At 46.1% G+C, this 14,209-nt stretch overlaps 1 protein-coding gene across 8 annotated transcripts in view; it reads right to left on the bottom strand.

Annotated features, from left to right (window-relative positions):
- Positions 1-14,200, bottom strand: part of MTMR3 (myotubularin related protein 3) — a 75,986-nt gene extending 61,786 nt beyond the window's left edge. For 6 of the 8 annotated variants that reach the window (XM_041420504.1, XM_041420509.1, XM_041420510.1 and 3 more), the window contains exons 1-2: positions 14,047-14,199; positions 13,395-13,438 (exon numbers count right to left, since the gene is read on the bottom strand). The gene's annotated coding sequence lies outside the window, so the exon portion shown is untranslated. Of the gene's footprint in view, positions 1-13,394; positions 13,439-14,046 lie in introns of all 8 variants that reach the window. The other 2 variants (XM_041420508.1, XM_041420505.1) reach the window with 2 other exon arrangements.
- Between the last annotated feature and the right edge of the window lie 9 nt (positions 14,201-14,209).

The raw sequence follows: 14,209 nt of genomic DNA, 5'->3' as shown, positions 1-14,209 counted from the left end.
TTATCCCAGCAACAAAGCATAAATAAGCATAAATGATTCTCTGGAGAGACCACCACACCTCCAGAGATCCTCTGGAGCTTCTTCAGCACTGACGAAAAAGAACCTCCAGTGACAGTGTGCTCTCACTGGAGCGAGGGGCAGGAGCTCCAGCCAGGGGGTGACGAAGGCAGCAGTGAGCCCTGGCACAGACTGACTGCTCAAGGGCCACCAGTTGCCATGGAAGTGTCCTGAGTGCCGCTGCCGAGGCTGACCTTGGAGCTGGTCAGACAAGTGGCTCATGTGAAGCTGCTGCTCTGAGATGCTCAGCAAAGCTGTGAGCTGCCCAGAGGAGTGACTGCCACACAACAATGTGCTCACTGCACAGCAGTGCTCCAACACTGCTGAATAGACAATGCAAAGAGCCATTCAAGTGTCAGTCTTCCAGAGCAGCCAGGACAAAGTGCTTTTTGTTTCTGTCTTTGAGATCCTGACAAATCAAAACTAGATTAAGTGTGCTGGCAGAGCGGCCTGACCTCCCAGCCGGATATGTAACCCTACGGCAGAGGGCTGCCAGTGCTCTGCAGTAACTCACAGCCAGCACACCCAGCCATGCTCTGCCCTCCCTGGGATAGCTCCGGAGGGAATCGCACCTCGGAGCTTGATGGGGAGCTCAGAGGAATCACTCTGCTTACAGCCAAGCTCAAATGTAACTCCGAGATAAGAACGGCAAGTCCTGATTCTATAGGGGAAGAGGAGTCTGTGCCTGAGCACAGTAACCACTGAAGGCTTTATTATCTCTAGCAGAGGCTCTGAAATAGACACATTTGTGTTTTGTACAATTTCCATTTAACCTTGCTGATTTCCTTAGCATTATTTTTTGTAGCTCAGGGACAAACACTGTTACTAAGTAACTCTCCAGGATGAAGTTTCAGTGCATTAGTTCTCACTGCTGAATTAAATACATAAGCATCTTAAATCCACAAATCCAACAGCCCACTACTCCAAAAACCACAAGGAGTAAGCACAATCTGTGCAAAAACACATGAACGTTTATCAAGCAACATACCAAATCTTACCATAAATGCTAAACAAAACCCAGCAATTCAACTGCTTCAGTTAACAATTAATAAAAGTTCTGAGGAAAAGGAATGCATCTGATTCCACTTCCTACATAAATCTCAAGTACATCTTGAGATACAAAACAGTACCTCAGACACAAAACAGTTTCAGGAGCTGCATTTTTGAAGGACAATTTGAAATCCTTCACAGCCAAGTGAAGGATTCACAGTTCTGAGGAAAAGGAATGCATCTGATTCCACTTCCTACATAAATCTCAAGTACATCTTGAGATACAAAACAGTACCTCAGACACAAAACAGTTTCAGGAGCTGCATTTTTGAAGGACAATTTGAAATCCTTCACAGCTCTGTGTCAAGTGAAGGCTGCTCTAAGCCAGCACCATCAGCACAGGTACCTTTTCAGCACAGAAATACAGCAAAACACTGCAAAAATACTTGTTAAATGCTTCACTTGCAGCCAGCCTGGTTAAAGGTTAAAACCCCTTCAGAGTATCAGTGTAGCCATGCTGAGCACAGCACTAAGACTGCTTGATAAACTCTGAGCAGGCACCAGGCTGACACAACACAGGTGGAGCTGAAGATTTCTACCTCAAATGGGTCTGCAAGGAGCACTGTCACTCTGTCACTTGTGACAAGGAGTTAAGGCACTGGAAGGAAGAGAAAGAACAACACTGGAATTGTGATGAACTTAATGCCCCTCCAGCAGCTCAGTAAGAGCACCAGCTCTGTGAAAGGTTTGCACCAAGCCACCTCTAAGTACTAAAAAAGGATCTAATTCAAGCCTACTGTGTAACACCAAGCTAATCTGCTACTTCTCCACTTGACAATTCACTGAGGCTTCAAAGCAGGACACACCTAACTAGACAAACTAAAAGATTCATTCCTTACTTCAGAGTTGAAGCCTTTGGACCCTTCCATCCAACCTACCATTTTGAAGATATTCCAGCATATGGTAGAGCATTCACCCAGCCTATTTTGTGTAGATGAGATATTAGTAAGGACTTTTCCCCATTCCTCTCCAAAAAGCACACCTGCAGAATTGTCATCAGATACAATGTAAAATATATCACTTCAAGATAAGTGATAGACACTTATCTCAAGTATTTCAAGAAATTTCCAGGATTTCACAAAAACTCACCAGCAGACCAACTCCTAAATCCTGATTTAGCAGTTCCATAAGCAAAACTGAAGAATGAGAAAGGTGCAGCAAGACAGGCACAGCTGCTTGTTCACTCCAGGTCTCATTTACTTTTCTGGTAAAGAAGAACCCACTGGCTAGGTAGGTTTTGAGTGACACACACCTTGGTATTTAAATAACTGAGATCTGGAGATGTAGGACAGAGGTGAACAAGCAGGAGTTAACTCTTCAAACAAATGCAGGTTTTAACAGGATAAATTCTTATCCTATACTTGGAGTTTAAAGGTTACAAAAAGCTCAGTGTTGGAGGAACATATCAGCACCAGGCAACAAGCTTTTTATAACGTGGCAAAGATGCTCTGAATTCCGTGTAGAGGCTGAGCTGTCACTCACCCAGCATGATCTGTGGATTCCCAGCTCCACAGGAAGGTTCACACTTTCTCCTTCACATTCTTATAAGCAATAAACTCTGGGTTTGTTGTTTCATTTCTGAGTTCTGGTTAAAATGTTATTAAAAAGAAAAATCAAAGTAACCAAGTCATGATTTTTAGGGGTCATGGCCCTTCGGGAGTCACCTAACAAGCAACAGACTCTTCAGACAAGTTCCAAGCCATCAAATTTGTTTCAACACGTACCAACTCTGCTAAGTCAAGTCTTTCAACAACTCACCAAAGGGTGACCCAGGGGAGAACACAACGGCACAACCTGACTGACTGCTATTCAGTCAAGGTGCTGGCTGTGTTTTCTTTTGCAGGCATGATGGATGCATGGAGTTCTCCTACCAAAATTATCTTCACACAGCTGCACAAGCCCCCTCTGAATTGACCCCAGGGTATTCCTTCACCTTCCACATTTTAATTATTTACAAATAATTAAGCAGATCTTAAGAACAGCAACCACACACACGGACCTAAGTTCTTCCTCCTCAGTTTTCCAGAGTCAAACAGGAGTTTTGAAGCTCTAGAAAACAGGTACTGCAACACCAGTTTAAAGTTGACTGTTAATCAACCCATGGAAGCTTAAAAATTGACCTTTCACAAGCGGCAAAACACAAGCTGGCTACACCTGCAAGTGCACCACAAACGTGCTCCACAGCCCCATCTCCAGACTCCTGAAAATCAAATATGTCAGCAGTGAAACCACCAAGACTCATCAGCCTACCTGAAGAGACTGGAGTGTTCTCTGCACCTGCAGAAGTGGTTATCACCTTCCAAACCCAGCCTGGAAATCCAGATCAGCTCCAGGAATTCTTTAATTGTCTTGGCAAGAGGCAGCATAAAAATTGTGGAATTGAAGTGCATAAATCAGGTTTTGGCATTAGGCCTTTCTTTAAGTTAAACTAAATTCTCCCCAGCCCCCCTGCTCACTTCTTGCACAAAAACATTCAGTCTTTTCCTGTCCTTTTCAGGATCCGAGTCAGTTCAGACCAATTTTTTTGGACAAGGGATGTTTTAACTGACCACTCCTTGCCTTCATGAAGTCACTTTATCTCAATGTACATTACTAGATCTATAGCATATTTATAGAAAAATAATTTCTTAACTACTACACAAGTTGGTCTGCTGGGATTGATATATGGCAGTAAGGGTTGACAATGAAACCAAAAGCTGAATTTTGTTAGAAGAACCAGAAAAAAACCCCTAACAGTAGTTAGAAATACTTAGAAATTGAAAGGAGACAAAGTAGATTAAGCCATATTGCAGTCCTGGGGATCTTGAAATATGTTAAAACACGTGAGGCTTAGCCCTACTAGGTCTCTGCTCTGAATACCAAATAATTTGGGTCTGTGAGAGAGAAGCATGCTGGAAGCAGGAAAGGATCTGCATCGCAAGGGCTGCTCAGGTAATCCCTGCCTCTGTGAGCAGTGGTCCAGCTTTGGGCACTGGTACAGTTTAGAAAGCTGGACAATAACTTAAAATACTAATGTTTAGAAAAATAAGCTACAGGACACAGCAGCTTATAACTTACTCTTTAGGGAGCTGCCAAGTGCTTCCTCCCCAACCCAAGCAAATCAAGGTGCCTTATGCAAGAGGAAAAGTCTTCATACCTGAGTGCTGAATGGGACCACGGCGGGCTGGGACATGATGCAACAGCACCATTAGTTTTAATGGGGCTGCTCTCTGGGTGTGACCCTGCAAGGAGGGGAGCACAACTGGGACCGTACACAAACAGCTTAGTAAAAATCCACGCTCCACAGAGAAAGCAAGAATAGCTCTTATTGTCTTTGCTATACCAGTCTTACACTTGTCAAATGAAGCAAAACTCTTTGTCCACAACTCCCCAGGCTGACTCCACCAGACCCACCCAGCCCAGGCATCAGCAGTGGTAGTGATGAATCCAACCACCCTACACAGGTAAGCAGAGCACCAAGCAGGTTTCCAGACTGCTTCCTACTCCCTGCTGATTACAAGAGCAGGTTTGGCACTGCTGACTCCTCAGTGCATTATCCTAGAACTCTCACCCTCAGACCCTTGAGCTGCTCCGTTTTCGCCAGCCCTTCAAGACTTCATGGGAAGAAGTGCCTGTACAGTGAGAACACTGCAGAGGAGTTGGAATGCCCCAGCAATGAAAAGCGAGACAGCTCTCCAGCCTGCCAGTCAACACTGGAGAAGGAAAGGATAATTTGCCTGGAGTAATGAGCTAAGTATAGAGTCACCACGATTCCAGTGGCCCAATTATCTCTGCAATTCTTCTGATGCGAGTGGAACACCTTGGGAGGCAGCCACCTCCAGCTGCAGGCAGAACCAGGGAGTGAGGCCACTGCCCTGATCTTGTGCTTAACAGACAGAATTCTGCAAAAGCAGCACCAAGAGTCAAGACCACCATTTTCTAACTCACTGCAATCTTTCTGCCATTCTCAATTCATTACCGTATTTCAGCACTTTAGGGAATCCTGTGCTATTTTAGAAAACCCCTTGCCCAGTCCTCTCCCCAGGTCAGTGTTTAGCAGTCACCTTCATCAAGTGTCAGCATTCAGCCTGTTATTTAAAAGCCAAAATTCCAGTTTGACAAGTGCAAGGCATTTTGGTTCCAGCTTCTAAAGCCTGCAGAACTGAAGGGGGGGAGAGCAACATGACAGTGACCAGGCACATTGGTACCATCAGACAGCTATACAGGGAGCTACTGCTTTTTGAAATTCACTGTTAATGAATATTTATTATTCGTTTGCTTTAACAAGGGTTCATGTGTGTTACTTACACAGCTCTATATCCACTGATGCCCCATGTGGTCAAGACACTAAAAGAAGCACCTACAATTAGCTGTGCCACCAGTTTTCCCGCAAGGAGGTTTTGCCCCAAATTCCCTTGTAATGATTTGAACATTGTAGGATACTGAACACTCAGGTACAGTGTCAGTACATTGAAGCTGGAATCCTTTTTCTAATGAATTTGGAAATTCAGAGCAGGTATCTGATCTCCTTCCTTGCTGACAAGTCTAACTGACCAGATGGCTCTGCCAGAACACAACACAGCCCAAAATACTAAACACTTGGCCATGGATCTCCAAAACTGAAAATTTCCATGGGGCTTCTCTGTGCAGTCCCAATTTAGTCATCTGTTACATCCAGGGATGCTCTGCAGCAGTGAAGTACACTAACCAAACACCTCCAAATCATGTGATACTCATGCTTGAGTCTGAAGGGATTAAGAGATTCCAGCCCAAAGTAAAAGAAAACAAGCAAGCCATTGTATTCTGCATTAGAACACAACTGTGCCTTGACCATAATCCATCAGCCAAACCTACAAGGAAAGCTGAGCAGACCTCAAAATATTTACCTTGTTCCATCTTCCTCCTTTTTCCTCAGAGAGTTCAGATTTTCCCAAAGTGCAAAAAGGTGCATTCTTTTGGAAGTTACTCAAAGAAAGGTTCACTGAACATAGACAAAGATGATAATTTAATTATAATGGGTATCCAACCAGAATATAATGCCCTGTTCACAGCAAATTCCTGCTACCAGCAGCGAGAGAAAATTAAGAATCTGAATTCTCAAATGTACTCATGACTAGTATGTTCACCAATCAGCAGACAATTAAGCATTCCTGTTCTCTAATTGTAAAGATGAACATTTGTTTGATAAGGATTAGTCATTAATTTGATGGGAAGCTTATCCACTCTTAAAAAACCATACACAATGTTTAGATGGAAAGAAAAGTTCTGCAGGCAATGGCAGTAAATTTGCAAGTTTACATTAAGTACACTTCATTTGCTTTCAAGCTTCCATTTATTAAAGGAAAATAATCAAAATAATCTAAAAATGCAATCTGCTTAGACATTTTAGTCAGGTTTCTTGGATCAAAAGTTCAACCATGCCTACACTATACTAAGTATTTGTTCTCAGAAGTGAATAAAAAGGAAACAAAGAAAATTCAAATATACCAATTAAAAAAAATCAAAGTTATCAGGTCAAAACACTTAAAAGAAAGGTGTTTCTACTTTGTCAGACCACAGCAACCTGGCTGCAGAGAGTTCAGAGAAATGCCCTCACATTAAATTTTAAGCCAAGCCGCTCTGTGATATGGCAGGTGAGTTTTCTTCTCACTGCCTCTAATTTTGGCTCATCTGTTCTTTGCCAGGAGACAGGCAAGTATTTAAAAAGCCTGAACTTAGAGACCCAGAGAACAGCAGAAGTCAGCTTTGACAACAGTAATTTTAATTGGAGAAGACACCAAAGGCTGGATGCAGGTGAAACTCCAGACAGATTCCAGCTGCAGCACATCCAGCACTAGGTCTGCAAAGGTCTCCAAGCAAAGGTCTCCAGCCCCACCAGGATGCATCAACCAGCACAACTCCCCAGCAGCTCATCTCTCTCTGGTTTAAGTTTCCATGATAGCATGGAAACATGCTTGCAGACAGCAATGGAACAAGCAAAGCTTTCCCAGGTACACATTTAGGTCAATTATGGCTCTGAGAGATGAAATCAGACAGCCACTGGCTTCCTCCTGTCCTCCCCAAGGAGAACAGGGACAGCCAGGCTGCTGGGTCCCTCCTAAATACTGTATAGCACATTCCAGGGAAATGCTTTCCACCAATTCCAATCCTAGAAATACCAAGGAAACTTTCCACCAATTCCAGACCTAATGGCAGCCACTTCCATGAGTAGCTTTGGACTTAAACTCATTTTGAATGGGCACAGTGGTATCATGAGAGTGACAGGACAGAGCTCAGTGGTGGGTCAGCTGCTGGACTGGATCCTTCTGACATCTCCTGTACAAAACTGAGGCCTCACTTCAAAAGTACCTGAAGTTACTTTACTCAGATATCATCCTGTGTAGGATGTGGAAGGCGTGGGTCAGCTGCTGGACTGGATCCTTCTGACATCTCCTGTACAAAACTGAGGCCTCACTTCAAAAGTACCTGAAGTTACATCCTGTGTAGGATGTGGAAGGTATTAAGACTCCACAGCCATAGTTCCACCAGTACAGTTCAAATAGATTGTTCTTAATCTCTGTGTTCTCACTCTTTTTGTTATAGCTTCTTTAATCCACCCTTCAGTTTCACTCAACTCTTCAATACTTTCAACTACTATTCCTAGCAACTGAAAAACCAGAAATCAGTATTCTGGTACTCTACCCCTGGCCTAGACAGTGCTAAACTCTACATGACAGGGAAGATACTCAAGGGAAGATCTGATTTTCCGTCTGTTTTTTGAAATTCTGCCACCAGCTGTACAGAAACCCCAAAAAATAAGAATCCTACTTGCCCAGAACAGTCAAACCTCAGAGGAACTGAGGAGTCAGACTCCCAGGGCCTGGGAGTCTTATGATGCACATGAGCCCTGTGTGAAAGGCTGCTCTCAGGGCGAGCTGGGGAGATGCCCTGCAGCGAGTCCTGCCTTTGCTCCGCTCTCCAAGGACACTCAGGAAACCAACCAAGTGCATCTGGTCTTCACAGACTCCATGTCAACCTACACAGACAGGATTTCTGCCCTCTCCTCCCTCAGGTGCCCAGCAGCAGCTCCCCTCAGGCACTTCCACAAGCAGAAAAAGCAGCACTGAAGAAAACAAGTCTCATTTTGTTAGCAGTCTGCCCTTTCCTGGCTGATAGAGAAGTCAAAACCCTCCTTTAAAGGTACAGGGAAAAATAAACTGTTTTTATTTCTCTGTCCTTTCAGGTAACACCACAAAATTAATGCTTTGATTACAGCCCTGGTTTGCAGTCCCAAAATTGGAGAAGTAAACGAGGCCCACAAAAGGGCAACACAAAACTGTTCTACCAGTGTTTCTATAAATAATGTCTATACCAGTGCACAAATCTCTGGTATTCGAAAGAAAAACTACAAAGACTTAATTATGGCAGTGCAGCAGCCTTCCTCCACAAATTCAACCTGAAGTGTATTACTTCCCCCCATACTGATTACATGTTCCAGAAACTAAACCTCAGAGTACCAGAACAATCCAAAATACTTAGAGACTATTAGACTTATATATACAAAAGACTTCATCATACAGACAGGCACCCTAGAGATTTATTTCATGCTACTTTGTTTTCAGAAATCTAAGTTAAAGAAAGATTTATACCATTTTCACTGGTTTTCCCTGATGAAAATCTTTCTTAAAATAGGGTACAAGAGCCTTAGGTAGAAGTCTTAGCCATGGGCCTGGTGTGCTCACAGCAAGGCAGAAACACATCCAGGAAGTAAAGTTACTAAGACAATGATGTCCATTTGAAATGTAGGCAGCATAAATTACAGTGGAAAAAGTCTTTTTCAATTCTTATCTCAGTAAGGGCTAAACCAAGCAGGACCTGAGAGGTTAAATCTGGTATATTTGCTAGAGACAGGCCCAGTAAAGAATAACTTCAGTTCTGAAACTAACCCAAGACGAGGCCACTCTGCAGATGATGCAGGAGTTTTTGGAATAAAATCGAAAGGAGGTGAGCACAGAAAACACAGCCTGAGAGCAACACACAGGATGGAAGAAGACAGTTAAATATCACAGCAACAGAATACAAGTCTTTCCCACATGGATATTCACTGCCTTCCAGACCATGTTCTGGAAGCTCTGAGCCTCATGGCAGCCTTCCCTGCTGTCCAGTCCCAGAAGTCCAAAGATTTGAACATTCCCTGTTATGGCTCTCCCTCTGAAGAACACACCCCAGTCAGGGGGATGGTCTGTTCTTGCTGCCCTTCAGGAAGCCCAGCTCTTCCTAAGTAGCCAGGGACTAACACCAAGGTTCTCATTTCATTAGCTTCAAGCTGATTCCACAGGTGACAGGGTAATTGTCCAAGCTAAGCTCATCTAGCACTAGTTCTAAGGCTTCACCAGACAGGGAATAAACTCTGAAGCTGACCCCCTGCACGCTGCAGAATCAGGTGGTGAACAACCAATGCCACAGAAGTCAGGGACTGCATCAGCTCCATCAGCACCTGGATGAAGCTCTCTACAGCAAGCCCAGCCCATTTCCATTGTGGTTTGTGAGCCCATCGCAACGAACGCTGCAAACAACAGCCAGATGTGCTGAGCAAGGCCAAGGACAAATTGCTTTGCTTGTCACCTCCCAGGGCTCCTCCAAGCCTCAGTTTCTTTGATGTTCTGCCCTCCTTCAATAAACGCCCAACTGCAAAGTTGCATTTTGAAGTATTTACAATTCAGTATTTTGGTTCATTTTCTCTTTAAAAAGGGGGTTGATACTGCTTAGGACCTGTTTGTGTTACTGAGGACACATTTCATTACTGGCATGAGTGGTTATGTACAACTGCCTGTCCCCAAGCCAGCCCACCAATGCTGCTTTACAGCTCTTCACTGCATTCCTAATCAAGAGGAAAATTAATGGATTTACTACTCCAAAATCAACTTCCACTGAAGTCTTATTCAAGGTAATAATTTTTCAGAAATGGCAATAATTCAATACAGCAGCTTGGATAAGTTTAGTTACAATATCACTAAACAAGGAACAACCAGCTCAAGTCTTCCGACACGCAGCTCCCCCAAGGAAGGCCAAGAACACCATATTTAGGAAGTCTCTTGGAGAGCCTGGGATTTTCCTCCCTTCCTTATCAGAGTTTGGAAGAGTTCCACCACCACCATGACAGCTATTACAACACCATCAGCTGTGTCACTCATGCATGTACACACACAAATTCCAAAAAAATGTCCAGATGGATCTTACCATGGTTACCTTGTTGCAACTATTTTCAGCATTAATACCCATGAGGAGGATCAGGGCCTCTGAAGTATTCAGCTGCCCCCAGGAAGCCCTACAGAGCACGTCCAGTTACCAACTCAACCTGCAGCCACACTCACGTGTCAAAACAACTGCTGCTTTCAAGACTTCACCTGAAGATTTCAAGTCTGAGGAGTTTCAGAAGACAAACCAAAGCCAGGCATCAGCAAACTGTGTTTTAAGCGAAGCCTTTACAAACAGTGCTTCATGCTGGACATCCATGACTCCAGAAACAGCTTTTCCATTTCAACCAACATTCCAGAAAGCTGCCTGTTTGCCCTCCCTCCCTTCCTCCCCAGCTCACTTTGCATGGCTCTGCAGGCCCAAGCCTCACTTCCAGGTACACACTGGTACTTCCTGAAGGAGAACAGGGCACCTGTGGCTCAGAGCAGCACAACCTGACACCTCATAACAGACTGAACGTCAGAGATACCACTGCTTGCAACAAGATCACGCTGCATTTCTTCCCTGCTGCTACAGGCTGGTTCCTCCCTGTAGCTCTGAGCAGCAGGAATGGACTCGAGGCCTTCCTTGAGGGATGACACGCTGCCCCTGAAAGCTTACAGCCACCTGGGGGTCACTTTCAAGACACCACTACAGCAACTATTAAACAGGTGAGGGGAAGAACAGGTTGGGGCAACTCACGCTCCAGTTTACCCTTCTGGGGTATCAAGTCCATTCCGTCAGCGCTTCTCAACTGCTCAAAGCAAAGGGACAAAGTTGGGGTTGTTTTGCTAAAGCTGCCCTCCAGAAAAGGCCAGCTGACACCAAAGGAGGCTGTGGTTTGTGACCTCTGCCCATCCTACAAGCAGCTGACACGTTTGCAATGCACACAGCAATCCTGCACCCATTCGGGGCTAAGGCATCCAAGGTAGAAGCTGAAAAGCAGCAGGAGCTGAGGGCTCCAGCTCTTTGCTGGGCACAGTAAACAGCAGCAGTAAACTGTCAGCATTTCCAATTCCTGAATTGCCACTGACTTCACTTCGAGGTCTTCCCTTTGTCACTAACTTCGCTTTGAGGTTTTTCATGCAAACCACTCAGTCACCCTGAAATTTTGAAGCACCACGAAGAAAGAAGTACTTGCCTTTTAACAATCCAGTTTTTCACAAGAATTACAGCACAAACTAAGCCCTAAGCAAATCCCTAAAGCTTTCCTGACAGCACTGGGAAGTTACGGCACCAATACCTAGAAGAGGGCTGAAGTTACAGGACACGAAGCTCATTTCTCAGAGTTTAAAACCCACACTGGACCTCACAGGCAGATCTTTACACCACCAGCCACTCAGGCTGCAGACAAATGCAGAACAGTTGCACTTTATTTCTGGGGCAATTCAGTATCTAACAGGTTATTTTGAGAGAAACATGACATTACTTTGATTCAGCCAGTGAAAGCTACTATGAAACATGTGCATGTTTAAGTATCTGGATGTTTCATTCTGGTTCACAGGATCTGACAAGCACTAATTTGGCTGTTTGGAGTCACGAGCTCTGAAGACACCATCCACACCAACTGGAAGAGTCCTATCCTCTTGTATCCAGTTACAATTCCCAGTAGGAAGCCACCAGAGCAGGAACAGCCTTCACAGCCCTTTGAGCTGCGCTGGTGAAATGATCTCAAACTCCATGCTGGATGCCAAGCCACTTCCTCCACAGAGACAATTCCTCTTCCCTGTCCCATCAGACCTGCCAGGCTCCTGCCTGTTACTCCGGCAGCCCAAAGATCCCCTTCTCCTAAGTTACTCCTTTTTTTCCAGGTTACTTGCCAACAAAGTACTGCACAGCCATGTTCCTCCTACTCCTGCAAGCTGACAACATACTTCTCTCCATCATCCTGGCTTGCATGTAGGTGGAATGAGATCTGAGATAAAATATTGTATCCTCTATTTCAGAAGCCTGGGCAGGCTCCATTTCTGTCTCCTCCAGCTGCAGATGGCCATTTTAATGGAAAATAAATAAATAAAATGAAATGAGAGTTTATCAAGCTGACCTATTCCACTTTTGTGGTATCATTTGTGGGTTGCATGACTTGTTCCTTGAGCAGGTTAACAATGATATTTTAATAATTGCTAGTGCAGACAGTTCATGCAATAGATACTAACAGTACCCCAGACAGGCAGCTATAGCACTGCCAGTGAGAGGATTCAGCTTGGCTCTCCATTTATCATTCCTACAACCTGAAGTGGGACAGGAGCACCTTTCAGTGCAGAGCCGTATCACTGCTGGTGCACCTTTGCCCTTCTCCAAGCTCCAGAGCAGGCACAGAACCACTTGTCACTGAAGCACTTTAGAACCTCATGCCCCGCCTTCACTTATCTGCACAAAGTTTCAACACTTGCAGCCCAGTATTTCCTGTGCTAGGGAAGAAAGCACCACTTCTATCTCCCAAGCCCACTGTAATCAGTAACAGCTGAAGCAAAGCAGGTGTCAGATGTCAACCTCCTCCCCTCCAGTTTACAAGCACTCCTTCATAAAACCTCCTTCATCTCTACCAAAAGAGTTCATTTCCAAATACCACATGCTTTAGTAGCAGACAAAAGGCATCTCAGTTCTTTATCTGAAGCTCAGAGCGTGACAGGTACTACAACAAACCTGTCATAGCTCCTTCTGTCATGCTGCCACCCCTTCCCAGTAGACTCACCTTTATAATATAAATAATATAAATATGCTTTTATATTCATCAGAAAGCCAAGCTGTGCTTCCACTCAGCACTACCTGACATGATTCACTAGCCAAGTTCTTTCCTTCTAAAAGAAAGCCTTATTGCACATGGCTACATCACACAAGAAAACAAACAGGTGAAGCACACAGAAAAGTGCCTACAAGACCTGAAGTCTGCAAGAGTTACAAGCTCACACCCAACCTTCCCACAGTAAGGGAAGTGTGCACAGAAAGGAAAGAAATCAGTTTCCTGTATAAAGTTGTGAAGAAACACCAGGTCTCATCTGCTGATCAAGAAGACAGTCTCTAAAAGAGCAAGAGCAGGAACAACTTCAATGCACAAACTTAAACTCCACGTTGGGGGGCAAAGCACTTACCAGGGAAGGGCAACATCTGCTCATATCCCAGCGAAAGAACAGGACTGTTAAAAGGAACAAGGGAAAGAGGCGTAATTAAAGCCCCAAAACCATATAAATAAAAAGTCTTAAAAAGTCCCACTTAGAAAAGGAACAGGAATTTCGGCCGCACGCGCAAGGGCAGCTGAACACTGCTGACACCACAGCCCCAGCGGCCGGAGCAGCCGAGCAGAGGCTGCCAGCGGCATGGGACGATCCCCGGCCGGGCTCACCGGGGACCGGCCACCCCCACGGGCCGGGCAGGGGGCGGCAGCGTCGGGCGAGGCCCACGGGCAGTAGGAGCTCCTCTGCCCCGGGGAGCCCACCCTGCCCCGGCCGCCCGAACCCGGCAGCGCAGGGCCCGGCCCCGGCCCGCCCGGCATCGCCGCTCGCCCGGGGATGAGAGGCCGCCGCACCGCGGCCGCGGAGCCGGGCCGCCTCCTCCTCCTCCTCCTCCTGCCGCCCGAGCGGAGCGGAGCCGAGGGCGCCGTGCCGGCCCCGCCGCCGCCCCTCACCCGCAGCCGAGGGGGCGTGTGCGGCCCTCAGTGACAGCGCGGCCGCGCTCCGCCAGGCCCCGGCGCGGCGGGCCGGCCCTCCCCGCTGCAGGACAAGGGGCACCCCGGCGGGTCCTTACCGCTGGGCAGGGCATGGCGCGGAGCCCCCGCCCGTGCCGGGGCGCGGCGTCCTGCCGAGGCCGGGGTCGCTGCGGGCTCGGGGCCGCCGTCGCCGCCTCACGGACACAACAACATGGCGGCCGCGCGGCCTCCTCCCTCCTCCCCCCGCGGGGCGGGGCCGGG

Source organism: Onychostruthus taczanowskii, unplaced genomic scaffold, assembly GCF_017590055.1.
Source record: "Onychostruthus taczanowskii isolate IOZ18803 unplaced genomic scaffold, ASM1759005v1 scaffold64, whole genome shotgun sequence".
Lineage (NCBI taxonomy): Eukaryota > Metazoa > Chordata > Aves > Passeriformes > Passeridae > Onychostruthus > Onychostruthus taczanowskii.
This window is presented reverse-complemented; position numbering and strand designations above follow the sequence as displayed.